This window comes from Gopherus evgoodei, chromosome 2 (assembly GCF_007399415.2).
Source record: "Gopherus evgoodei ecotype Sinaloan lineage chromosome 2, rGopEvg1_v1.p, whole genome shotgun sequence".
Classification (NCBI taxonomy): domain Eukaryota; kingdom Metazoa; phylum Chordata; order Testudines; family Testudinidae; genus Gopherus; species Gopherus evgoodei.
In genome coordinates, this window is record NC_044323.1 from 61,968,679 (window position 1) to 61,994,142 (window position 25,464).

Here is a 25,464-nt window from a genome sequence, read left to right on the forward strand (position 1 = left end):
TCAGTGGCACTCATGCTGGTCCGTGGGGGTGCTGCATTTTAATTTAATTCTAAATGAAGTTTCTTAAACATTTTAAAAACGTTATTTACTTTACATACAACAGTTTAGTTTATATTATATAGAGAGACTTGTAGAAAGACACCTTCTAAAAACATTAAAATGTATTACCGGCACACGAAACCTTAAATTAGAGTGAATAAATGAAGACTCAGCACACCACTTCTGAAAGGTTGCTGACCCCTGGTCTAGTTCAAAGATTAACTAATGAAATATGATGAGTCTGGTGGCACTTTAGAGACTAAGATTTATTTGGGCATAAGCTTTCTGGAAATATGTGGAGGTTTCTAAAAAGAAGGCCTCTGACCAATAGGGGTAACTGCAGATTATTTTAAATTAAAAAAAAAAAATCTGTTTAAAATGAGCCAACATGGTTCTACCTACCCCACATACCAGTGTTATCTAAAAATTAGGGCCTATGTGAACCTAGTTGAAAAGGAAAAACTGTTAATCAACAAAGAGGAGAAGAGATAGCGAGGAAAGGAGGTTGCAAATCTTATCTGTGATTAAGTCTGGAAAAAAGGGTCAACTGTCTCAAATAGGTTTTTAGCTGAGGTCAGTACTTGGCAATGACATCACCTGTTTGTTGAAAGGTATAAAAAAAGTAAACTCTTAAAGGGTTCATTGCCAATACCTGACTGACCACTTTGGAGCAAGCCAATATGGGTCTAAGCACCCTGGGTTTCGCCCATTTGTAAGGATCTTGATCAAATGAGGATAAGTGTTTTGTTACTGTTCGGATGTAGTAAATTGCTTATTATTTAGGCTTTTTATGCATGTTTACAGCAATTGCATAAATCCATTTGGCCTTTGGGTTTAATAAAGGTATTTATGGTTAAATTAGTGTTGTAGCAATACCTTGCATCATAAATACACCTCTACCCCTGTCAAGGTTCCTTCCCCACTCTGAACTTTAGGGTACAGATGTGGGGACCTGCATGGACACTTCTAAGCTTAATTACCAGCTTAGATCTGGTATCACTGCCACCACCCCCAAGCACTACTTTTCTTCCCTGGGTAGTCTTGAGAGACTTCACCAATTTCCTGGTGAACACAGATCCAACCCCCCTGGATCTTAAAACAAGGAGAAATTAACCATCGCCCCTCCTTTCTCCTACCAACTCCTGGTGGATCCAGATCCAACCCCCTTGGATCTAAAAACAAGGGGGAAAAAATCAATCAGTATTTTTTTAAAAAAAAAAAGGCTTTTAATTAAAAAAAAGAACGGTAAAAGAAAACCCTCTGGGAGAGATTAGCATACCAGCTACTCTCACAGACAACAGATTCAAAAACACAGAGGATGTTCCCCTAAGCAAAAATCTTAATACACACAAGAATTCCCCAATTTGATAATTCCTTTAATGGTACCAAGACAAGTTACAAAGAAAAACAAACTTATTTATCCCTTTCTAAAACTTACTGCTCTGATAAGAGGCTGGTTCCTGGATCTTTTTCACTCCGGCTGAAACTGAAACTCTAAACAAAGGAAAAACTTCCCTCCTTCCTTTTGAAATATCTTGTTCCCCCATTGGTTCCTCTGGTCAGGTGTGAGCTAGGCTAGGTGAACTTCTTAACCCTTTACAGGTAAAAGAAGCATTAACCCTTAACTATCTGTTTATGACAACCCCTATATAACGCGACACGATATAACATGAATTCGGATAGAACACGGTAAAGCAGTGCTGGGGGGCGGGGGGGGAGGAGAGCGGGGCTGCGCACTCCGGTGGATCAAAGCAAGTTCGATACAACACGGTTTCACCTATAATGCGATAAGATTTTTTGGCTCCCAAGGACAGCATTATATCCAGGTAGAGGTGTAATTCCAACAAGCATCCTGTCCCCTGTTATAACAGCCACATCCTAACTGGAGATCATGTTAAGACTCCTAGTTGGATCACAAATAAAGCCAATCTTTGAAAGAAAAAATTCAAAACATTAATGTTCTCCATCTCCAAGTCAAAGACTAGAATTTCATTAACTAAGCAATACTGAAGTCTTGCATTCAGTCCCATTCCTCAGGGCCTAAAGACAATTAAATGTCACTGTACATTACATGATGCTGGTCAGATAAAGTAGCACATACTTCAAGTGTTTAGCTAAAAGGCAACCAACTTATGAATTAAGACTGTTTGTGTCATTGAAGAGTCTGAACATTTTTTAACATTCTACTGAACATCTATGATGTCTGGACTCAGCTCAAGCAGCGACGCAAGAACAGACCAAATGCCACCAATTGTGACGGCTGACTCTTCGGCTAAGCGTGGAAAACACCTGTATCAATTTTTTCATACTTTTATGGCCCTGACCATTGCTCTTGCAGATCTGCCACACTGTTACCCCTGCCTACAAGAGAGATAACCTGACACTACTCTTCCTCTAGGTCAGCTTTTGGTTACCAGAGGACTTTTGATGGTGCTACGTTCTACCCAATCAATAGAAGAACTTTTGTAGTAGCACCTGGATGAAGTTAGAGGATCAGCATAAATCAAACTGGCAATAAAGAAACTAGGTGTGAATTAACATTCACAATGGTTTGATTCAAAGTGCAGTTAACCCTTTCCAAATCAACAGTAGCTACTCTACACTATGGGGTGATGCCCTACCAGAGAGGCATGGAGGAACATTTTGGGGGTGGTGGTGCAGCAGAGCATGGGATAGCCCCAATAGAGGGTGGGGAGGGAGTACCAGACTTCCAACCCTGCTAACCCCCTATCCTGTTCAGCCCTCAGTCCTGGTCCATCTCCAGGCCCAGCTCCATCCACCAATCCCACTCTGCCCCGACCCCAATCCCAGTTCTGCTCTGGCCCGAGTCCAGCTCTGTCTTCATTCCCTCCCTGCCTCTAACCCAAACTCCTCCCCCAGCTCTGCCTTCAGCCCAAGCTCCACAGTAGAGGAAGCCTTCGCTGTGCTGTAATGGAGAAGGGCACAACTGGAAAAGTTTGTGCACCACTGACTTACACTGTAAGCGGTTAGTGGCAGGGACAGTCTTCTCTTACATGTGTGTACAGTGCCTGGCACAATGTGACACTAATCCTAACTGGGACCTCTCGATGCTGCCACAATATTTATAATGTTGTATATTACATTACATTATAATATATAGTCAGCATCTACCTGAGGAGGGTGAGGAAGAAACTTTTCCCAGGGACAGGTTATTCCATAACTGTCCAGTATAGGCATTATTCTGAAGTGTCTGTTATTGGCCACTGCTACAGACAGGATCATGAAATAGATGGGCCACTGGGATGATCCAGTAGGATAGTTTCTATGTTCCTTTGTCACTGCCCTCCCACCAAGAAGTTCATAACCTAGGCTAGGCAGAAATCTTCACAAAAGATGACAAAAGGGAAAGGGAGACTGAACATTAAAAAGGAGACACCCACTCAGGAGCTATCATCTGTTGTCTCTGCAGTTTACAGTTATTTATGTTCATTTTTATTATTTCATTTTAAATGGTCTGACCAGGCACTAGATCATGGGAATTAATGGATTTGAAGGAAGAAAGCAAGGGTGATCCAGGTGTATGGTGCAGCACAAAAGGTGGCGGCAGGGAGGGGGAAGTACACAGTTTTCACATTTTATAGATCAGAAGCTCAAAAAAAAGTTTTCAAAATTACTGATTGAAAGGACTTTGCTCATTTTTCATTCAAAGTCATGCAGTAACCACGCCCACAAATAAGTGCAGCATCCAGTACTACTGAGCAGATGTGTCAAATAAAAGACGATTACTTTGCAAATATAGTCCATGGATCAGAAAAACAAAAAGGAGGAATAGCGAGACAATGCATTTTTAGCAGATATAGTAAAACAAAATGTGTAGACTTGGCCACACAAAAGCAACAACTGGTCTCCTTTCCACTTGCTAATTTTCTAAGGCAACACACCATGCTGTAGCCCCGCATTTCAAATTAAGACAAACATTGTCATTCACTCATTGTACAGAGCATATACATACACACTGTATATCTGAGAAAGCATGCAACAAATCATTCTTGTGCCCATTAGTTTGCTGTAAGAGAAACTTCCCCATAATCTACAGTTCCATTTTTCTAGGCTCACTCATCACCATTCTTTAACGAAACTCATTGTACTCACTAGCTCTTCCTCAAAACGCAACAATGCCACTTTATATATCACTTAGATCTAACTAACTCCAATGTAAGAGCCTTCTATAGTTTCCACTATTATAATATATTCTTGGAAACCAAATAACTGGCTCGTTCTTTTATTTGTGTGAGACTGTTATAGCTTTTGCATATTTTATGACCTATTGTTTTCCCCGGTCATGTTAACAGAAGAGACACAGGAGAGCTTGTATACCATACATCTCAAAAACGAGCAGATGCTGGCACCCCAATCTCCTCCCTCAAATGCCTCCTGTTACTGTGACCCTCCATCTGGATACGACCATTCCTAAAGGGAGACAACAGTACTTGACATTTACCAGGAGGATGAAAGGAAGAGAGAATGGGAGTCACTAGAGAACAACCAAATGTATTTCTTTCACCAACCAATGTTCCCGTGCCAGGAGCAAAAATTTAGTTCTGTCCCCACACTGCAGTACTTCCATCACTACTAAACTGCAAGCGGAAATCTAGCAATTGCACTTGTTTCTAAATCTAAGGCATGTTTTCTTTGCTTCTTATTGGACTGTACAAGATATTTAAAGAAGTCTTGTTTTTCTGAAAATTCCAGTGAGACAATTATTCACGGTTGATATTTTTCTAAGACCTACACACCTAGAAAGTGGCAAATCTCTTCTTTTCTAATACATCCATTCTTGGTAGACAAATAAGGCAAGGTCTACACTATAAACTTACATTGGTATAACTACTTCACTCAGAGGTGTGAAAAATCCACACCCCTGAGTGATGCAGTTATACTGACCTAACCCCCAGTGTAGACAGTGCTAGTTGATGGGAGGGCTTCTTCTGGCAGCATACCTACTACCTCTTGCAGAGGTGGATTAACTATGCAGACCAGAGCAGCTCTCTCATCAACACAGTCACATCTGCACTGAAGTGCTACAGCGGCACCGCTGCAGCGTTTTAAGTGTAGAGCTGCTTTAAGCAGCCTCTCAGAATCTAGGCAGATGTAAAAGAACATCGACGGTTTGGGTAAATTACATTCTATCTTGTTTTATTAGAATGAATTTCAGTCTACCATGCTTACTAGGATGCAAACCTATTGAAGACTGGGGTTCAACCACATGCAAATAAGGACATCTTTGCACTACTCAATGTACAAGGATCACAAGTTGTTGCTATTTATTTGTATTATCACAGTGCCTAGATATTGCTGGCTTCTTTAACCACAAAGTCTATCTATCTAATCACGGGAGCTGAATTAGAGGATAAGCTCAAGATAAAAGAGAATCCACAACTTCAGAGAGAGGTGGAAGAATTTTGAGTAGGAACAACTTGGGCTGCCCCCAAAGCCTTTAGGAAAAGTGGTGCACAGTCCCATGTTGCACAAGTCCTACTGTAATATTTTCAGAAGTTAACTAACTCCTGTTCCTAAAGTGCAAGCCAGCCAAGAAAACTTCCTTTTAAAACCATCAGACACTACTTTTCCACAGTTTTTCTTGCACACAAACTTTACTGCAGGAGTCTGCAATGCAGTACACAGGGCTCATATTCTTCATAGATCTATTATGTTTAGTTACGTTAATTACCGCTTCAGCCATGCTGTTACAAGCTCTTTGTTCCTCCCTACCTTGTGACAGAATATAAAAAAATTGTAGGGCGCTGAAATGGGAGGGTTTAGCCTAGTTGCCATCCATCCTGAATCTAGGCACTAGTTTGTTATAGTGAAATATACAAGGATCAAGAAAAAAAAAGTGTTATGGCCTTGATTAATTACACAGGATCATGGGCATTGGCAGCAGCAGTAAACAAATTTAAAACTATCCAAAAATCTTAGCCACTTGTTCTAGTTAGTACCAGCCAAGAGAAACAACTGTTGATAGAAGAGTAGCAGCTATTTATACACAAACCCAGGAATTAAAATTTAGATTGTTTGTTTTTAAAACAGGCTAAAGATAGGATATTAGTGATCCTACTACATCAGACCTCTTCCAGTCTATTTTAAGGTAAAGAACTGGGGGCAGAAGACTTAGGGATTACCTTGGCTCTGTCAGAGACTTCTTGTGTGACTTTGGGTACAAAACACAGTCTATTCCACATTTCCTCCCATTTGTCAAATGAGATCATTTACTTGCCTCATAGTTGAGGGAGGTTATTAAAAAGATGTTAATTTAAATTCTTGATTAAAAGGCATTAGACCAACGCAACATTACTTCTTTCCTGCTAAACCAAAAAAAAAAAAAAATCTGATTAATACTAAATGCTAGTATCTCTTTCTGTCAGGGTAAAGCACTCATGCTGCACCCAGACATTTCCCTCAACAAAATCAAGGTGTGCCATTCTCACTATGTGACTACGCTTTACTGGACTAAGAGTAAAAGCCAAGGCCCTCTCTGAAAACAGGTCTCCAGTTGCACAAGCCAGTGGGATCATGTAGTCAATTAATTTGATTTTACACTGTAATTTTAACTTAATATAGTTGCTATTAAAATTTATTGAAGCAGTGTTTTAAAAAACAGCATGTGTGTATGCATGCATTTATGCTACACTGAGCCCTGTACTTTTCAGTCTCACTAAAAACCACTGGGCACTTCTTGAGATGAGAATTCTCAGTGCAAGACGAAGAGAATTGTCCTTGCTTTAGAGGTTGAAATCTTGATACTGTGCATCAAACTTGGCGAGTCTGAGATACTAAGTGTCCTGTTTGCTGTAGTCCTGGAGAAGAGTTTTTATATGAGGAATACCTGATACTTAATCAGATAAAAAGTTCCAGGCTGTTTGATGTTATGAGTGCATTGGAGGAAGAGCCAAGCCTTAAGGGAATCAGTAGCTCAAGGTAGCCAGCTCTAGCTAAATAGATCCCATTAGTGATTGGGTCTGAGGAGTCTTGTCTTGTCCCCCTGAACTCAGAAGGTTGGTGGCTGATGGCTGTGACACGGGGGCCTCAACCGGACAAAAAGTTTCCATCGAGTATATCAGGTATAAAGTAGGTGCCCTCCTTAGAAAATAAATGTATAGCTATAGATCATTACAGTAGGGAAGCATGGAGGAAAAAAACCCAGCACCTACTCATCTATTTCCCTTAGACCAGACAGCTGAGATTGAGGCAGTCATCACAAATTCCTGAAGAAAATGGGGATAACGATACCAACCTTCTTTGTAAAATGCTTTGAGATCTAAATGCTATAGGAAAGCTAAGTATTAATTCTTAGTATTATAAGAAATAGTATTGGCAATCGTCACATGCCTTTCCTACAGCTAGCAATAAAATTGAAAATTCCTGGCAATATCTAAAAACAAAATATATGCACAATTAAGGTTTCCTCTCACCCCTCCCACACACACTTCAATTCTCAGAAGCTACAAGACAAAGAATAGCTGAAAACAGACTCAAGTCTTATTTTTCTTAGATGGGTTGTTTCCAGGAAAGATGCAATAGCTCCGGCATAGCTGGGACATGTTTTTTGTTACTCTTATCCGAAACTATTGAGGACAGAATGTGAAATAAGCTTTGCCAGCTCAGGTAGGGGATAACAGTCCTGCACATGTTCACAACTCAAAACACATTAAAAAGACAGGTTTTGCACACCACAGAAAAAAATTGTCCCTTATTCTTTCATTTGCTGAACTTCAGAACTGTTGGGCAATGTGACAAAAAAACACCGAAATAATCTAGCTGAGAAACTAGTGAAGCAAGACAGAAGTGTATACACTTTTATGAGAAGATGATACATGGAGCTATTGTTCTCAAAGATTCCAGAACACTATCCATATGCACAATATCTTCCTAATCATCTCTGGGAAGTAATGAATCTTAGAAGATAACTTCATGGGTGGGAATTGAACAATTTTCCTCCCACTGGCAGACCATAAAATACACCCAGTGTGCCCCAAGGTTACGAGCAAGCTCATTCCTCCTCTCTAGACCAGGCCTCCATTTTAGGCAGCACCACTAAGTATAGTGCATCATCCCCAAACGAAAATGAAAGTTCTCCCCATGTCTAAGATTTTCCTCCCCATGCCTATTTTTGATGGTGGAGAAAATGTAAAGCCTAGTTGTTTCCAACTCTCTATATATGAGGAAGTTTCTTTCTATATGAAAGCTTGTCAGAGCAACGAAGTTCATCCTCTGGGCTGAAATTAGGCTCCCTAATACCTTGCCTTCTACTTAAAGTCTGGAGAGAGAATTCACTGGATCACCTCTCCTTGCACTTGTGCAAGTAATCTAAACATCTGCTTTCTCTAGCTATTCTGAGCTCAATCAACCCTGTTGGGAAAGTCTGAACCTCACACATTAAACTGATTTTAGACTAGAAAGATGCATTATATGAGAAGAAAAGGAAAGTTGATTCTCACATCTGACCTTTGGGGCCCCATGACGCCTGTGACCCACTATGACTCCAGTGGAGGAGTAAGAGGAAATCTACAAGTATCAGCTAGCGCGCGTGCGATCTCTCTCGATCTCTCTCTCTCGCTGGAGTCATAGTGGGTCACAGGCGTCATGGGGCCCCACAGGTCAGATGTGAGAATCAACTTTCCTTTTCTTCTCATATAATGCATCTTTCTAGTCTAAAATCAGTTTAATGTGTGAGGTTCAGACTTTCTCAACGGGGTTGCTTGAGCTCAGAATAGCTAGAGAAAGCAGATGTTTAGATTACTTGCACAAGAAGTAGCTAGAAGCTTTCATATATATATTATATATATGTATGTATATATAAAAAAATAAGCTTCTAGCTCTTTTCCTCATGAATAATCGGTTTGCATTTTCAAGGCTATCACCAAGGCTGAAAGTACATTTCTGACTTTTCCTAACATTCTGAATCTTTAAGGTCTCCTCTCCAATCACAATGCATCAAAGCACCAAATTAGCAGAGCGCTGCCATGAAAGACAAAGAAATTTTAGCCTGGAGTGAGATTAAAGTCAATAAAATAAATAAGTAATAGATTTCTTAATGGAAGTCATCCCTGCCCCTAAGGTTCAAGGACACTGTACAATGGCTTCAGAGTTATATTAATGAGCAGAACAAACAAGAGGGGGAAATCCACATAGGAAAGAAGGAAAAGGAAAAAGTGACCTATGCTGACCTCCTCCACCTATTATTAAATTGGTTATCTTAAAATATACCCAAGGTTTTCAGTGCTGACCTTTAGTTAAAGCTACCTCTGTTGACAAGGCAATCACATTTTGTAGCTTTACGGGCTTGAAGAGTGGCACCATTGGGTATAGCTTACACAGGGATAAAAGACCCACGGCATGGCCATGGGTCAGCTAACTTGGGCTGGTGCGGCTAAAAATATCTATGAAGACATTCAGTCCTGAGCCTGAGCTCTGGGACTCTGCACCCTCATGGGATTCCAGAGCTTGGGCTCCAGACTGAGCCCAAACATCTACACAGATTTTTCACCCCAAGAGCCTGAGCTCCAGGAGCCTGAGTCAGCTGACTCAGGAATAAAAAGCCTGTGGCTGGCCTGTGTAGACATACCCATAGACACACCTGTAGAGTAATAAAAACCCTGCGCCAAGAGGCTGCTTCTGACAAGGTCTGGGGTTATTATAGCATTCTCTCTCATATCTGAACCTTAGAGTTCAGAAAATGAGATACTAGCACCTGAATCCTCTAAGCTTAATTACCAGCTTAGATCTGATAGCCCTGCCACCACCCAAAAATATAGTGTTTTGGGGCACTCTGACCTCCCCAACCTTCCGTAGGGACCCCAAGAACCCAGATCCCTTGGGTTCTTAAAACAAGGAGAAATAAACCATTCCCCCACCTTTCCCCCTCCCAGAATTTCCCTCCTTGGGCTATCCTGAGAGATACTGATCCAACCTCTTAAATCACCATACAGAGAGCATCTCCCCCTTCCCTTCCACAAAGAGAGAAACAGATTCAAGGAAAACAAAGAGATTCTAACTCTTCCCCTCCCATCTCCCCCCCACTCATCTTGGTGAGTAATCCCAATCCCCTGGACTAAAACAAGGGAAACTAAACAAAATCAATCAGGTTCTCTAAAAAGAAACCTTTTAATAAAAGAAAGGAAAAGTAAAGAATTATCTCTGTAACTTCAAGATGTAAATATTACAGGGTTCTATAGCTTGCAGACACCAGAAAGAGACTCTCTCCCCAGTACCAATACAAATCAAAATATTTCCAGCAACTACACATGTAAAAGTTAACCAGCCAGATTCACAATTGCAAATAGAGTAAAACAATTAAAAAGCCTAAACCGCCTGTTTACTACTATTTGAAAAGAAACTTAGAGAGCCTGTAGTAATGTCTGGTCTCTCTCAGACCCTCCAAGAGAAGAATCCACAACAGACAAAGAACACACCCAAAACCTTCCCTCCACCCAAATTTAAAAGTAGCTTGTCTTCTGGTCAGGTGTCCAGTTCCCTGCTTGTAACCCTTTCCAGGTAGCAGAGACATTAACCCTTCACAATCTGTTTATGACACTGGGGTAGACGTTCGACTGGAAAGCTTAAAAAGTTAATCTGCAGATTGAAGATAAGTAATTTTAGGTTGCATCTATATCCATAGATTTTAAGGCCAGAAGGGCCATCATCATCACTTTGTCTGACCTCAATAAGACAGACCATAGAACTTAAGTGCTTCCTGCATGAAGCCAATAACGTTGCCATCCTATATCAGCCTTTTACCCAGGATCAACATCAAGCTAGCCAATCTACCTGAGTCATCCCATTTACCCTTTGTAAGTCTCAGAACAACATTCGCTTTTATCCTGTCCTCTGGGACTTCCCTAGTATTCCAAGATTTGTTAAATATTAACATCAATGGCTCAGAGATCTTTTCATTTCTCTAGTCCAGCAGACTTGAAATATTTAGCTTTAGCCATTGCTGTTTCTATTTTGACAGAAACGAAAGAAAACATTAAAGTACTTCATTATCTGTGAATAGTTTCATCTAGCTTCTTCCCAAATACACACTGGAAGCATTTATTGAGCACTTCTGCCTTTTAGGCATCATTATTGATATTACCATCCCAGTCTAGTAATCGGCTTACATCATTGCTGAAGGCTAAGAGTTCTTTAAAAAAAATCCGTATTGTCGTCACTCTTACCAGTTGTCTACACTTCATAACTGCTAATTTATAGCCATTGCTATCAACTTCTCCCTTTTCCCATATGTTAGGTTATATTACTGAAGTTACCACCACTGAGTCATGAGCTGCCTGTGAAGCTAGACTCCTCAGTATTTTTATATTAACTGTTTTACTTCATTAGTTCTTAATATACCTTTGATAAAAAGGAGCAGTTAAATACCAGGGCTGGATGTTTTAAAAAGGTAGATTTAAAAAAAAAAAAAAAGTGATGTATGACAGGATCCTAGTTATAAAATGTTAGCAATCCAAACTTTGTGTCATTGTGTTGCGTTGCCTTACAAGATTAAATAACTAAAATTGCTAACAAAGCAAAAGCCCACCGGCATTTTTCACTTGCAGGAACTTGCAGTGTGTAGGGGTGGCTGAAATAGTGTGATGTAGAAGTTATTAGTCAGACACTCCTAAATCCATCAGTTGGCATTTTTTCCAAATGACTCTCAAACTAGACTATCCTATGTTAAATATTTCTCACTGTTTAGGTAATAAAATTCCTTCTTGAGAAACCAAGAAGCTGGTAGCTTCAACTCTTTGTACCATTCATAGCTGTAAAAATTAAAACAAAAAAAATTCTGATTAGAAACAGGCTATTTATCAAAACATAACTGAGATACATTGTTGCATACGTTCCATTAGATACTCTGATATGGATCTCAGCAAAGTGACACACATGCAGAAGAGTTTTAATGCACTAACACAGAACTGTTTGATGAATTAACATGGCTAGTGAAAATGCTCAAATTTCCCACAACCAAAATGTAGACATTTGGTGTGATTCGTTTAAAAACAAAAGAATTAAATAATGAGCAGTTGGGGGCAGAGATCTTTCCTGCCAAAACCTATTAGTAAGTCATCCCTAAAACAAAGCAGGGGAAAAAATGGGAGAGGCTTAAGCCAAAAAACAAAACACACAAAAAACCCACAACCAACCAATCAGTAATTGCAGTTTTAGCAGGCCTACAAGGTCCACACCTTAGACAGTAATTTCATGGTTCAAGGGAATAGAAGGGAGTTGCGAGTAGAAAGCTTCACTATTTTGCTCTCCAAAAGCTGCTTTTCTGCCTAAAAACGAAAAATCCCACTTTACTAAAAGCCACGTAAAACAAAATTGGATAATTTCCCACAGCCCTACAGTGGTGGCTTTCTGAGCAGACCTATCTGTGCAGGAAGCACTGTTCAGCTTTGTCTTTACTGCAAAGTTCACTTGAGTTATAACTAGAGCATTGCTCCTAATTTGAGTCTTGTGCACACCCAACCACCAGAACTTGAGCGTCTGGGTTCTTTTTTACTGGCCCATTGGGGGGCCACAGGCTAACACTTGAGTAAGGCTATGTCTACACTACAGACCTTACAATGGCACAGCTGTACCGCTGCTCTGTGCGGACAAGAGAGAGCTCTCCCGTCAGCATAACTAAGCCACCTCCAACAGGCGGCAGTAATTATGTTGGCAGGAGAGCTATGTCCACACTAGCACTTCTGTCGATTAAATTTATGTTGGTCAGGAGTGTGTGTTTTTTCCCCACACCCGACCAACAAAAGTTTTACTGACAAAAGTGCTAGTGTAGACATAGCCTTATTCAGCTACTATCACAACCACTCTGTACCATGGATGCTGGTTAACAGCACGTGAGTGCAACTAGTTCTCCAATCCACCCCTACCCCTCGCCAGTATGCTCAAAGAGAACAGACAAGTTCTCCCACAATTCACTGGGACAGAATTCACAGAAGAGCTCACCTTACTGCAGCACAAAGAACCATGAGACAAGCCTCAGAAGTCCTAGCAACACAAACAAGTAGTGCAGCACCAGTGCTGACACAACAACTTGAGCGTTGCCCTGCAGTGGAGTGATTCTCATTTGAGCTACACTAACAGGAGAGGAGTAACTGAAGTCTACATCACTGCAGAGTTAACTCCATAGTGAAGATAGACCCTTTGTCAGATACCTCAGCACACAGTGCATTTCCTCCATTCAGCCAAACTCTGCTCTCTTCCTGGCATTGTAAGCAAGACCCCAAAACTTTAGCCTGTAACACAGAACATGCCTGTGTCACACAAGTTATCTGTTGATATACCAGCCAGCCTGATAAGGCTATAGAGCTTGCTCTTCATCTCCTGAATACCTCAGCAAGTTCTTTCCACAAGTCACTTGGCTTGTTTTTTTGTTGGCCCAATTGATAATCCACATTTACACAGACTGAATTCCTGAATACTGTTGCAATGCAGTGCACTTCTGGATCTCCACTGAAATATACAAACTAATTTGACCCCATCCCTCTCCAAACATTTTGCAATTCTGAATGGCAGACAATTTTTCATTTAGTTTTAGGAAGAAAGAATTCCACACAAGTAGTCACTTAAGTCCTGTATCTCACCTCCCAAAACAAGACCTCTACTCTCAGCTCACATATGGTCAGAGATCCTGTGGTGGACAGAGGAAATGCTACAAAGACACACTGAAAGCATCTCTCAAGAAAACTGATACGGACATCACAAGCTGGGAGGAGCAAGCCACCAGCTGACCTCCATGTCACCACATCATCCATCAGGCAATGGCTTGCTTCAAGGAGAAGCACCTGGCTCTAGAAGCTGGAGAGAGAGAGAGAAGGAAGGAGGAAAAAGAATTTTCTCCCAGCAGGCAGCTGCCCGGCCAGGAAATGTCTGTACCTACTGCGAGAAGATCTGTGGATCCAGGATTGGCCTCCTGAGTCATTTCAGGACCCATATGTAAATCCGTGGTAAAGATCATCCTCGAACTGAGGGATTGCTGATGGCATACAGATGAGTGTTTAATACAAGTTCAGAAGTTTCCAAAAAGATTTCAGAAGAATTTAAAAAGGTATGAATCATTGAAGAAGGGAAAGTTAAGAAATAAAGTATGTTTGCCCGTGGGTGATCACAGCCAAGGAAAGAGATAAAGGAATTGTTTGGCACCAAAGAAAGAGGAACCAGCAACATAACTGATCATTTCACAACCACAAAGCAATCAAGCTTTTTTCTACAGTGTCAGTTTCACAGAAACTACACATTCCTGAAAGTATTTCTGGGGCAAAAGAGTCCGGCACAGAGCCCAACAAAATGAAGTCAACATTAAAAATTAAACACTGTGCAGTACATTCTTCAACAAGTACCTAGAGTAATCCAAGTGCATTCTTAAAAATCACACTAACATTCATGTATCAAAGCCATAGGTGGACTCAAATTTATTTTTAAGAGAAACTGGACATTAAAATAGCTTGCATGAACTGCACCACCAATAAGCTATTTACAAAGAGTCAGTATATAGCACTACCCATGCCACCCTTATTTCTGTACTTCTGCTGACGGCGGCACTGCCTTCAGAACTGGGTGCCCAGTCGCTGCTCTCTGCCAGTCCAGCTCTGAAGGCAGCACAGAAGTAAGGGTGGCAATATCACAAACCCCCCCCCCCCCCCACAATAGGCTTGGGATCCCCTTTTGGGTCAGGCCCCCTAGTTTGAAAAATGCTGGTCTACAGGTTGCACAGCAATGTACACACCTGTCCTTCAAACCTAGTCAATCATTCGTCTGCTCTCTTACTTAATGGAAGAGCACTAAAGAGACCCTTGTCTCACAGCATGGAACAAAGATTTATGCAAATTCCAATGTTAATGATAAGTTTTACACATCAAGCTCTAGTTTACCCATCTCAAGAATTCATAACCAGTACCAAGCTCTGAAGATTTATTTCTAGCTGTCAGCTAACAATATATGGGTTCATCAGCATTTCTGGTCATCTAATTAAAATAAAATAAAAATGTTAAGAGTTGAAGTGAGGCAGCAAGATACCCTACCACCACCTCTTTGCCACCTCTTCAGTTTTTCAAGAAGCACTGGCATCCAATGTTTTTCTTAAGACCCCCTAGTGACTAACAGATAGGTACCCCTTGTATTTCCTCTCATGCATGCACGCATGCTGCAGCACAATTGTCACCAACTTCTCTCCACTGCCTATTTTCTCTCGTTTCACCAACCCACCTCTTCTTTAATAAGAGCAAAAGAACAAAAGTAAGTCCAACTTGTTTTGTGGCTTCCGCTCTTTGTTCCCCACTCACAGAAGGCGGAAAGCTACTTGAGGTGGATGTGGACATTCACTGAGGGCTCCATGAGCTTAGTTGCATACAGTTTTAGCTGAGTGCCATGGGAGCAGAGGAAAAAACATGAATTTGTGGGTTGCTTAAGAGTGCAGCTCTGACAATGCCATAGGGTTGTGGTCATCCACCTTGGGGACTACTGTGGGAGCAGCAAAGGAAGGAAGGTGGCTTTCAAGGAGCTGCCAGCTGCATTACACACAGTAACAGCAGCATGTTTGCATTAAGAAGAGGTGGATCCAAGATGCTACAACTTACTCCATTCACTGCCCTGGCCCTTCCCCCACTCACATACCAGTCTGGCAAAACATTCAGAGGAATGTTGTTTATTCTTTAATTTCCCTTTAAAAAGAAGGAAGCCAAGGACACACATTGAGAACTTGTGCAAAGTTCTGCATTAGAGCATAAATGGCTACTAATTGTTTAGGTCAGAGGCTCTCAACCTTTCCAGACTACCTTCAGGAGTACCTCTGTCAGGAGTCTGATTTGTCTTGCATACCCCCAACTTTCACCTCACTTAAAAACTACTTGCTTACAAAATCAGACAAAGATACGGAAGTGTCACAGCACATTATCACAAAATTGCTTCCTCTCTCATTTTACTATGATTATTTTATAATCAATTGGAATATAAATATTGTACTTACATTTCAGTGTGTAGTATAATAGAGCACTATAAACAAGTCATTATCTGTATGAAACTGTAGTTGGTACTGACTTCACTAGTGCTTTTTATATAGCCTATTGTAAAACTAGGCAAATATCTAGAGGAGCTGATGTAACCCCTGGAAGACCTCTGAGAGCCCATGGTTGAGTACAACTAGTTTAGGTGGACTTTGTTACCTCAATTTATTCTCTGAATAAGGAAATTATTACAAGCAGCTAGGACGGTGACCTAGTAGTTTACTTAAAATATTTAAACAATTCCACAAAATAAGGCTCAGTATATAGTTCATGAGCTCTGTAGGCTTCTTCTACACCAGTGGTTCTCAACCAAGGGGTCTGTTGCCCCATGTCAGCCCCCAGGCCCAGTGCTTTCCCCGGGACAGAAGCCTTGAGCCCATGTGTGGAGTTGGAGGGCATGGGGAGCGTTGCCATCCCAAACTGCAGTGCCTTACCCAGAGCAGGCAAGTCCTGGGAGCAGCTCCACCCCTCTCCTCCTCTCCCCACCCCTGAGACCCTGCTCCCTGACCAGGTCGGAGGCAGGAAGCCAGAGCTGGGCAATGCAGGGCAGCTGCTGCTCTGTCTGGTGCCACAGAGCGGGTAGCCATAGCATTCCCCTGTCTCCTGCTGCTGCCCAGGGTTGTGGCTGCTCCTCAGCTCCCAGCCTTCTTTGACTGCTCAGGCAGTTGGTAAGAGCCTCCCGGGAGGGAGGACTTGGCTCCAGTACTGGCAGAGCCCTTGGGAAATAGCAACCACAAGAGGGGACCCTCCCAGTACACAGTCCCTAGCTACCCCTTCTCTGCATCATGAGCTACCCTCCTGCCTGCACACAGCCCCTAGCTAGCCTTCTCCCTGTACCCAGAGATACATTCTTCCTGCACAGCCCCTAGCTATCCCTCGCCCTGTATCCTGAGCTATGCCCCTGCCCACACACAGCCCCTAGCAACCTTCTCCCTGAGGGATTTTCAAACTTTTTGAACTGTGCCCCCATACCTCACTTTGAGTTATAATTTTTGGTTGTGCCCCACTCCACACACAACCCAGACAGGCTGGGTGGCCTGCTGAAGTGAGTCGGGAGTAGAAGTGGCACTTCCTCCACGGACCGCAGCATGCAGAGCTGGCTTGAGCCCCTCTGTCCCCTGCTCCTCCCCCCCCCAAATCCAAGCCAAACTATACCTATGCCTGAGGACCCCTCCCAGCCTGGAGCACTGAGTCCCTGTTCCCCCTGCCACAGGCCCTGGAGTTTTTGTAGCATATTGGCGGAGCCTCAGAAAGAAGATTGAGAATCCCTGTTCTACACCATAATTTCTTGTGTCACACTCTTACAAACTATTCTGTTTTGGCAGGAACCATTCCTGTTTTAAAACCAGTCCCAGCCAAGGCTGAGCGGCCGTTTCAATGTATTTAAATGTATTCATTTTAAAATAATACACTGAACATCTATTATAAGTAAACACACTTTTAAACAGTGTACCAATAATGCTGCTAAGGAGTGGATATGAGGTGTGTGACCCAAGGGCTTTCCACTCTCCTCCCTGCCTTACATGCTCTGCTATCAGAGACCAATCAGATATGAGCAGAGCAGCTAAGTAAGGAATGGATGGAGAAGAGTCAGACAGCAGCATGAGAACCAAGCACGTCACATCCTTCCCACATCTAGTACCACAGTGATTGACGAGATTGACAGACTTTTGGGGAGCAGGGGTGGAAAGAGTACACACTGAGGAGGGAAACAGGTGGATCTCAGCAGGAGTAAAAGAAGAGTAGAGTAGAGGCCTGCAAAACAGCAAATATCCGCTATCTATCCATGTGTAAGGGGACTGTTGCCCCCTTACTGACATTCAGCGGAGGTGTTTTGGCTGGCTAGCTCCCAGCACTAAAAGGGGAGGGGTCAATGGGAAATCAGGACCCTGAGACTGATAGTCCCCAGGAACAATAGGGAGAGGCCAATGCTTCAGGTCAGCCTGATTGACAGGGCAGACAGGCTAATCAGGGATGCAAGAGGCAGGGGTCCCATCCTCCATGTGTCCTGGAACTGCTTAGGTCAGACAGAGTGGGGCCAAGCTAAGAAGAAAAACAAGGGCCCAAGCTGAGCTGAGGAGTAGCGCTGTGCCAGATCCAGAGGGGCCAGAAAAGCAGCCCAGGAAGCAAGTCAGAGTTGGGAGCAGAGTCACAGAAGCAGCCCAAGGAGAGAGCAGATCCTGTGCTGGGAGCAAAGCTGCAGTCACAGAGCCAGGTGTGGTGAGCAACTGGGGCCAGCCAGGGGGGAACCTTGGGTAAAGGGCCCAGTGCAGAAAGACACCTCCAGCCAAGGGTCCTTGCAGGCCAGACTGGGAGGAGAATCTTAACCTGATGGAGAGCTGACACTGGGAAGAAGGGTTCTACCACCCAAAGCCCAGAGGTGTGTGGCCACCACCATTGCAAGTGTCCAACCCGCACCATCCCTGCAGCACAGCCAGGGCCTGAGAAGGAGACCTGGGACCTACAAGGAACAGACTGTAAAGTGCCCTGACATTCCAGAGACACTGTTTGTAATATTCCCTGCCACAGAGCAGGGTGATGTGTTTTCCTTTAACTTTTCCCATTTTTCCTTATTCTTTTTTTAAATTGTTAATTAAATAACTTGTTAATTAAACTATTTGCTTTAAACTGTATGAAACGATCAGTGGGTCAGGGAAGTGCCCAGTGCAGAGAGACTACCCTGGAGTGGGGACACCCTAGCCCCTGTCCTAGGTGACCACAGCAGGGTTGGGGGTCGAGCCCCCCAGGAATCCTGGGCCCAGCCTTGTCGGAGTTATGAGGACTCTGCCAAACCGGAGAGCGGAAGGGGAGGCCTCAAGGGCAGGGAGGCCTCTGGGTAAAGGAAGTGGGAGCGAGGACTCAGATCCTTTCACTAACCCACTTCACCGGGTAAGTGCAGAAGCCAGGAAAGTTCCCCACAATAGCGGGACCATTTCCCCCGCTTACATAAGGACCATATTTGCGGACTGCAGTTCAGGTACAAATTTTGTACCCACCAGGGCTCTAAAAATGAGGAACCCCCACCAGGTAAGTAGAAACTGATCTGCTGTCCTGCCTGTGAACACACCAGAGAGGATTTATCTTCCTTCTCCAAGTTTGAGTCAGAGGGTGGGAAATGAATCTTACAAGTCCAAGCTCCGTAGGCTTTGATAAGCATCTGGAAATCTGAATGATTCCCAAGACTTTACAGAACCTCCCCCCCCACCCCCCATTTTTTAACAATGTTAAAATAACCTAAATTTCACCAGTAATCTAAAAACCATCCTCCTGTAACTCGGGGCTACTGATATTAAGTTTTTTCAGAAAATTGTTCCTGGGCGAAAAAAAACAAACAAAAACAAAGAAAACATTTAAAGTTTTCTGCAATACATACATACATATCCCAGAAGTTGTTCACTTTCCAGTTCCTTTTCTTAATATTCTTACAAGAATTCCTAAATTGTAGCAATAGCTGTTGAATGCTCCAGCAGCACCTATTACTATGTTTTGAGGCCATTGTGGAAAATTTATAGGTCATTTTTAAGGAAAATTTACCATTGAATTGAATAGCTTGCATGTAGTTCAGAAAACACACACACTAAAAGAGTCCCTCTAACTAGGTGTACAGTTATTTCCCTCCCTCCCTCCCTCCCACCCCCCCACCCAAAAAAAAACAACAACGTGTGTGTCTTGTTTGGTCCAAATCATCAACTAATTAATTCTACAGCCCTGTTCACGTGCGTGGTCATAGCTACACCATGCTCATTATGTCACAGCTCTAGAAGTCACATGAATTCCTTTCTTCCACTCCTTAATGGAAGAGTTCAATACACTAGAGGGTCATATCCATAGACTATCTTCTGTGCACCTCCTTACAGTCCATGTCTTGACAATACACAGTTGGATGACCCCAACGTCCCTTGATTCATTGGTCACATGCTTTCCATACTGTCACTGGATATTTTCTGTCTTATAAATTTAGATTGTAAAGGCTCAAATCTAACTGCTGTTCTGTCCTAAAATTATTTTTATTTACAGTTCCATATGAGTTTAAAAAAAAACAAACCAACTCATCCATATTATAATTAGGGCTTGTTTTTTTTTTGGGGGGGGGTATTAAAAATAAACCCTGAAAAATGAAATTAATGATTTTTGAATTTTACGTAGATGTAAAAGAATTGGGGGCTTTTGGAGCTCATTGAATATACTGTAATGATTTATGTATATTATATACACACACATTACAGTAGTGCATATTGTAATGTGTAACCTTGTTGTAAGGTTCTCTAGTGTGCTTTAACGTACTATTGTTTCGAACAGCACTATGTTCAAGTGCTCTAATGAATCTTTAGTGCACACCAGCAGGGACTCCATGGACCAATCAATGCATGTTAGTGTGCTTTAAAAAAAATAATAAATTACACCCCAGTAGTCCACATTACTGCTCTGTGTAGACAAACCCTTAAATGCAAGTAACCATTTCCAGTGTTCATTGGATAAACACTGATTTCATTTTGCGTGTGTTTTATGGGTGTTTTATCAGTTAAAACCAAAAGTCAGACACCCTAATTGTAATACACATTTCTTTATATCCACTAGTATACCCTAGGGCAATTTTAGCATTGGCATCAGAGAAATACTTCATTTTCCCCTCCATCACTAGCATAGTTTTTTAATCCGTCTCATGATTCGTATCTGTTGTCTATGTGCTCCCTAGCACCACAACCATTGTCATTTTCATGTTGTTGCTCCTGGAAGGGCTATGTGCAAAAGCAGCTGAGGCATTCAGATAGTGGGAAAGAGAACCATACAGTTATCTAGATTGGCCAGAACATGCAAATGCTTACAGAGAGGGAGGCAGAGCCGTGGGGGAGTGGAAAGAAGGCAGTCAAGCAATATGAAAAGTACATTTTAACAGAAGACAACAATTCTAAAAATATTCCATTTTGATCCCTTGCTCCTGTCTTCCCCATCTCCCTCATTTCAGGAATATCAATCCACAAATACAGAAGCTAATAAGTTTCCAGTTACATAGGCACGCAAGTAAAGAAGCACAGTTCTCAACATATGCCCACATGTTCCCTCCTACAGTTCAGAAACATCGTCTCATAGTTGGGCAAGTGGCAACAAAGTTTGGCCACTGTTGAGCAATGACACTAGGATAGAAATTCCCTTCAGAGTTCAACCTTAGTGATAAGCTCAGCAGATAGACTGCGCTAAAACAGCATTATATCCTTGCCACCATGCGAGAGAGAAGTAGAAAAGCTTTCCGCCAAAGCCCTAAAGAAATAGGCATTCCATTCTGCAGTGAGTTAAGAATAATGCATATGGAATTGCTATTCAGATTAAACTGTTTAATAGTTCCGTTTGAGAGTACCAAAGGTAAACATTTGTCTTTTTGCTTTATGCTACCCCTATAATCTAATCATAGGAAAATAAATAATGCAAGGTCATTTTGCAAGGTATGGTTGGTAACATAATATGAATGGCCATTATTGTAGTGATGTTATATCAAAGTTATCAAGGCTGTGAGGTGGAATCATTGGTTAAGAATCTTCACAGAACATCTTCCATCACACTTCATCCTTCTTGTAACTCTGCAGTGGAGAGAACCTGTTGTCTCAGGCAAGCGTCATACTACTTCCAAAGATGAGAAAAAAATTCAACTCATGGTGACATCAACAATACCTTACAATTCAATTGCAGTGAAACATTAATGAGGCTGTATGTTTGAAAATAAAGATGGCTGAATCCACAGCTAGATCTTAAATAGGAAGTTATACTGCTATCCAGTTACATCTAATCAAGCTAATCAACTCAGACTGAAAGCAACTTTTGTAAAGCCTGACTGAATACAGGGGGAAATGTTTCACACATTTCCCTTATCAACATTCTGTATTCCACAAAAGAAAAGTGACTGCTACTAGATTTTTTATTTTCAAGAAGTTTCATGCGAGGGTGCAGTCCTGGCACCACTAAAATCAAAGGGAGTTCTGCCATTGACTTCAACGGAGCCAGGATTTCAGTTTAGGACTTTAAGGTGTCATTCAAAAAAAGTGTTACAATATATAGAAACGTTAGCTGTGAAAGGCCATGAAAACACTGGCACAGATATCACACATGTAAAATTCTAATGCCTTATCTAGGAGTCTGAAATTAAGTTATGTTTACTCAGTATATTTGTAAAGAGAAAAATCAGATTAAATGCTCGAACTACAGTAGTGCAAGCTCATATTTACAATAAAATATTTTTGATTGGAAAAAAATAAAGCTGATTCCACTGAAACAGACTTGCCATCAATTAGTGCAGGGATATACTGTACTATAGTTACCTGTGCAAAATTATAGTTCCCTCCCTTCTCCCTATGCTTTCCCCCCGACTTATGGCATTCCTTACCCTCACATTGCAAGTGGGAGTCTGATATGTGAGTGTTTGTGCTCAGTGATTTATGGAAGTTATTTGTAATGAGGAATATATTTCTTTAAAAATAAATAAAAAATACTTTGCAGACAAGATAAATTGGTCTGATTGGGGGTTGGGGGGGGGTAGAGCTGTAGCAGAGCTCTGAGGCTGCACATGTGTGAGGTGAGGACAAGTGCATGGGTTTGGAATTTCGACAGCTCTGGTGGTACCAAAGAAACTTCCAACGGCTACCTGTGAGTACAGTCAGTGTGCCACCAGTGAAAGTGGAGTAGATTGTCAGCACCACAGTGCCTTCCCTGCTTCCTATCTGGAAGCATTGGTATACCCTGGTTGAAGAAGCCATCACTTGATGCTGAACAGTTCTCTAACTGTTGCACTATTTCAAACCTTCGGTTTATAGGTAAGATTGAGAATGTTGTGGCAAAGCAGCTCCAGTCTCCATATTTTGAGTTCCCAAGTCTCTAAACTCAACCAGACTCATTAACCTCTGTCAAAATCAGGTTTCGGCTAGATCTGGTACTGAAACTGCACTGGTTTGGTTGGTTGATGATGTCCTTTTAGGACTGGCAGAAGATGAGGTGTCCATGTTAATTACTGGTTTCTCTGTCTGTTGCCTCGGATACCATTTACCAACAGTATTCCTGACCTGACAATGGATCATAGCAAGGGTAAATTATGTTGCTTTTTTGAGCTTCTAGAACAGTTTCCTGAAGGCAGGCACCCTTCACAACCTGTCATAAGAGCACAGCCCTTACACTATGTAAAATCCAAGCTCATCTCCTTCCTGGAGCTTGGCCATATCAGTCAAGAAATCAACGAGTAACTTTCAGCTCAAAATTTTCTTCTCAGACTTGGACGTTTCTAGTGTTCTCTAGGTGGTCTGGTCTGGTCTGCCCACAGCTTGATCTACCCTTCCTTTAGAGAGAGTCACACCTACCTCTTGGATAGGTAAGTAGGGTAATAAGGGAACTGCAGCAGTGAGCCAGCAAAACCCACTTCACAGTTTTCTACAAGGATCAACACCCCCCCGCTATCCTGCCACTATCTACAGCTGTACCCAGGGCATGCACTCTGGTTTCTTCCTCCCTGTGCAGTCCAGCTCCTATATTGAAATACTAATTACGTATAAGGATGCCTCAAGCCTTGTAATACAATAAAATCTCAGTAGCACTAAAAATAAGTCATTTCAAGGAGGAACTCAGCCAGCCAACCACCTGCAATAAAATCCTTCCATCTTCCTGGAAAGAATAGTCTCAGGGGCCTGATTCACATTTACAGGAAGGCTCTGGTAGGAAAAAAAAAAAAAAAACCACCACCACACATTCACATTCACTTTATGGCTTCTTTACACTGCCAAAACAATGTAAAAGGGCTTTGGGGGTAAATGAGAATCTAGTCCCAGCTGTGCAACAGACAATTGATGGAGAAACAGAAGATAAAATACACAGCATTTTAAAAAGCCTTTGATTATTAAACAAGCTCTTTTGTAGTAAGATATGAGCCTCCTGCTTTTCTTGCTATTCTCAACCCTTTGCAACATAATGGCTCACAGGACATTTCATTCAGGAAGCTAACAGAGAAGAGAAGACAGAGGGAAAGGAAACTCACAAAGATTCCCACTTCATGGAAATGACAGGAGATGTGTGCACAAGCACAGATGAGTGGAGCCTCATGCATACATGTGGCTACACTTGTGGCAGACGTGATGTTAGAGAGTCTGTGTTTGCATATGGGTGCCTCTATTGTTTGAGCAGAAACGTGTACAAATGTACGTCAAGTGAGAAGCAACAGCGTGGGTGTGCTTTGTGTGGGGTTTGTGGTAGGGCTTGCATGACGGAAAGCATATAATTAACTATAACATCCTGGAACTTAACACAACTCTACCAGCAATTAAAAAAAATAGAAGCAGAAGAAAATTTTTTTTTCTTTAAGTGACAGAACAGATTGAGGTCAGAACAATAATACATTTTATAGAAATTGGGATGAGGAAAAGCTCTATAACAATGGGAAAACTGCATTATAATAAATCACCAAAGAAAGGTGATCTATGCAATTGCAACAACTGGCAAAGCATAACAGTCCTTTCGAGTGACAGGTAAAGTTTTCTGGAGTATCATAAGCAGAATAGCAAGTAGATGAGACAAAGCTAAGGGATGATTAGGCTGGATTTCAACCCAGAAGATCATGTGTTGACCAGATTTTCACCCTAAGAACATTCATTGAAGAGGGCATTGAATGGCAAAAACGACACCAACTTCATAAATTTCAGGAGAACGTTCAACAGCCTCCATCAGGATTCACTCCGCAATATCCTGCAGTGTTACAGTATGTCAACAAAACCCAACACCACCATCTAGGCTTTATAAGAGTATGTGACATGTTGATAAAGTAAACAAAATTGAGCGAATGGTTCAAAATAAACACTGGTATCAGAGATGCTCTCTCACCTCTACTGTCAATAGCAAAATCTACTTCATTGATTTTGCAAAAAGTGTAGACAGATGCAACAGTCTTTGAATTAGCTCAGCAACAGCACTAGAAGATCTAGATTTTACTGAGTATGTAGGTCTTATAAGTGAGAGCTTAGTGAACATGCATGAAGAGACCCAAAGATAAGTCCATCACTGCAAAAGAAAAGGAGAGACAGGTTAATGATCAGATGATCAGTTATGCTAAAAGCAATCTAATGAGAAACTCAGCAACTCACTACTCAAACATCATGTCAGAAGACAAAGGAATACAAGAGGCAAGTCCATTCACACATCTTGGCAATAATGGACAAGCCAATAGGGATGTCAAAAAGGAATAAGGTGACCAGATAGCAAAGGTAATAAATTGGGATGGGGGTAATTCTTGCCTATAAGACAAAGCCCCTAATACAGAGACAACTGGCCACCCTAAGAAGGAAACAGTATCACAAATTGGCAAGGCAGCAGCAGCATTCACCAGCTGAAACAAGATTTGGTGACCAAAAATCTACAGCTTAAAGATGAAACTAGAAATCTCAACTCA

At 41.8% G+C, this 25,464-nt stretch overlaps 1 protein-coding gene and 1 long non-coding RNA gene across 8 annotated transcripts in view; one reads left to right on the top strand and one right to left on the bottom strand.

Moving 5' to 3' along the window:
* Positions 1-25,464, top strand: part of LOC115645751 — a 952,243-nt gene that overhangs the window by 452,371 nt on the left and 474,408 nt on the right. The gene's annotated exons all lie outside the window — the stretch shown is intronic.
* Positions 1-25,464, bottom strand: part of OSBPL3 (oxysterol binding protein like 3) — a 132,682-nt gene that overhangs the window by 97,784 nt on the left and 9,434 nt on the right. The window contains exon 1 of one of the 6 annotated variants that reach the window (XM_030550792.1): positions 1,176-1,196. The exons of the other annotated variants lie outside the window; for them this stretch is intronic. The gene's annotated coding sequence lies outside the window, so the exon portion shown is untranslated. Of the gene's footprint in view, positions 1-1,175; positions 1,197-25,464 lie in introns of those variants that run through there. 6 annotated transcript variants of the gene reach the window in all.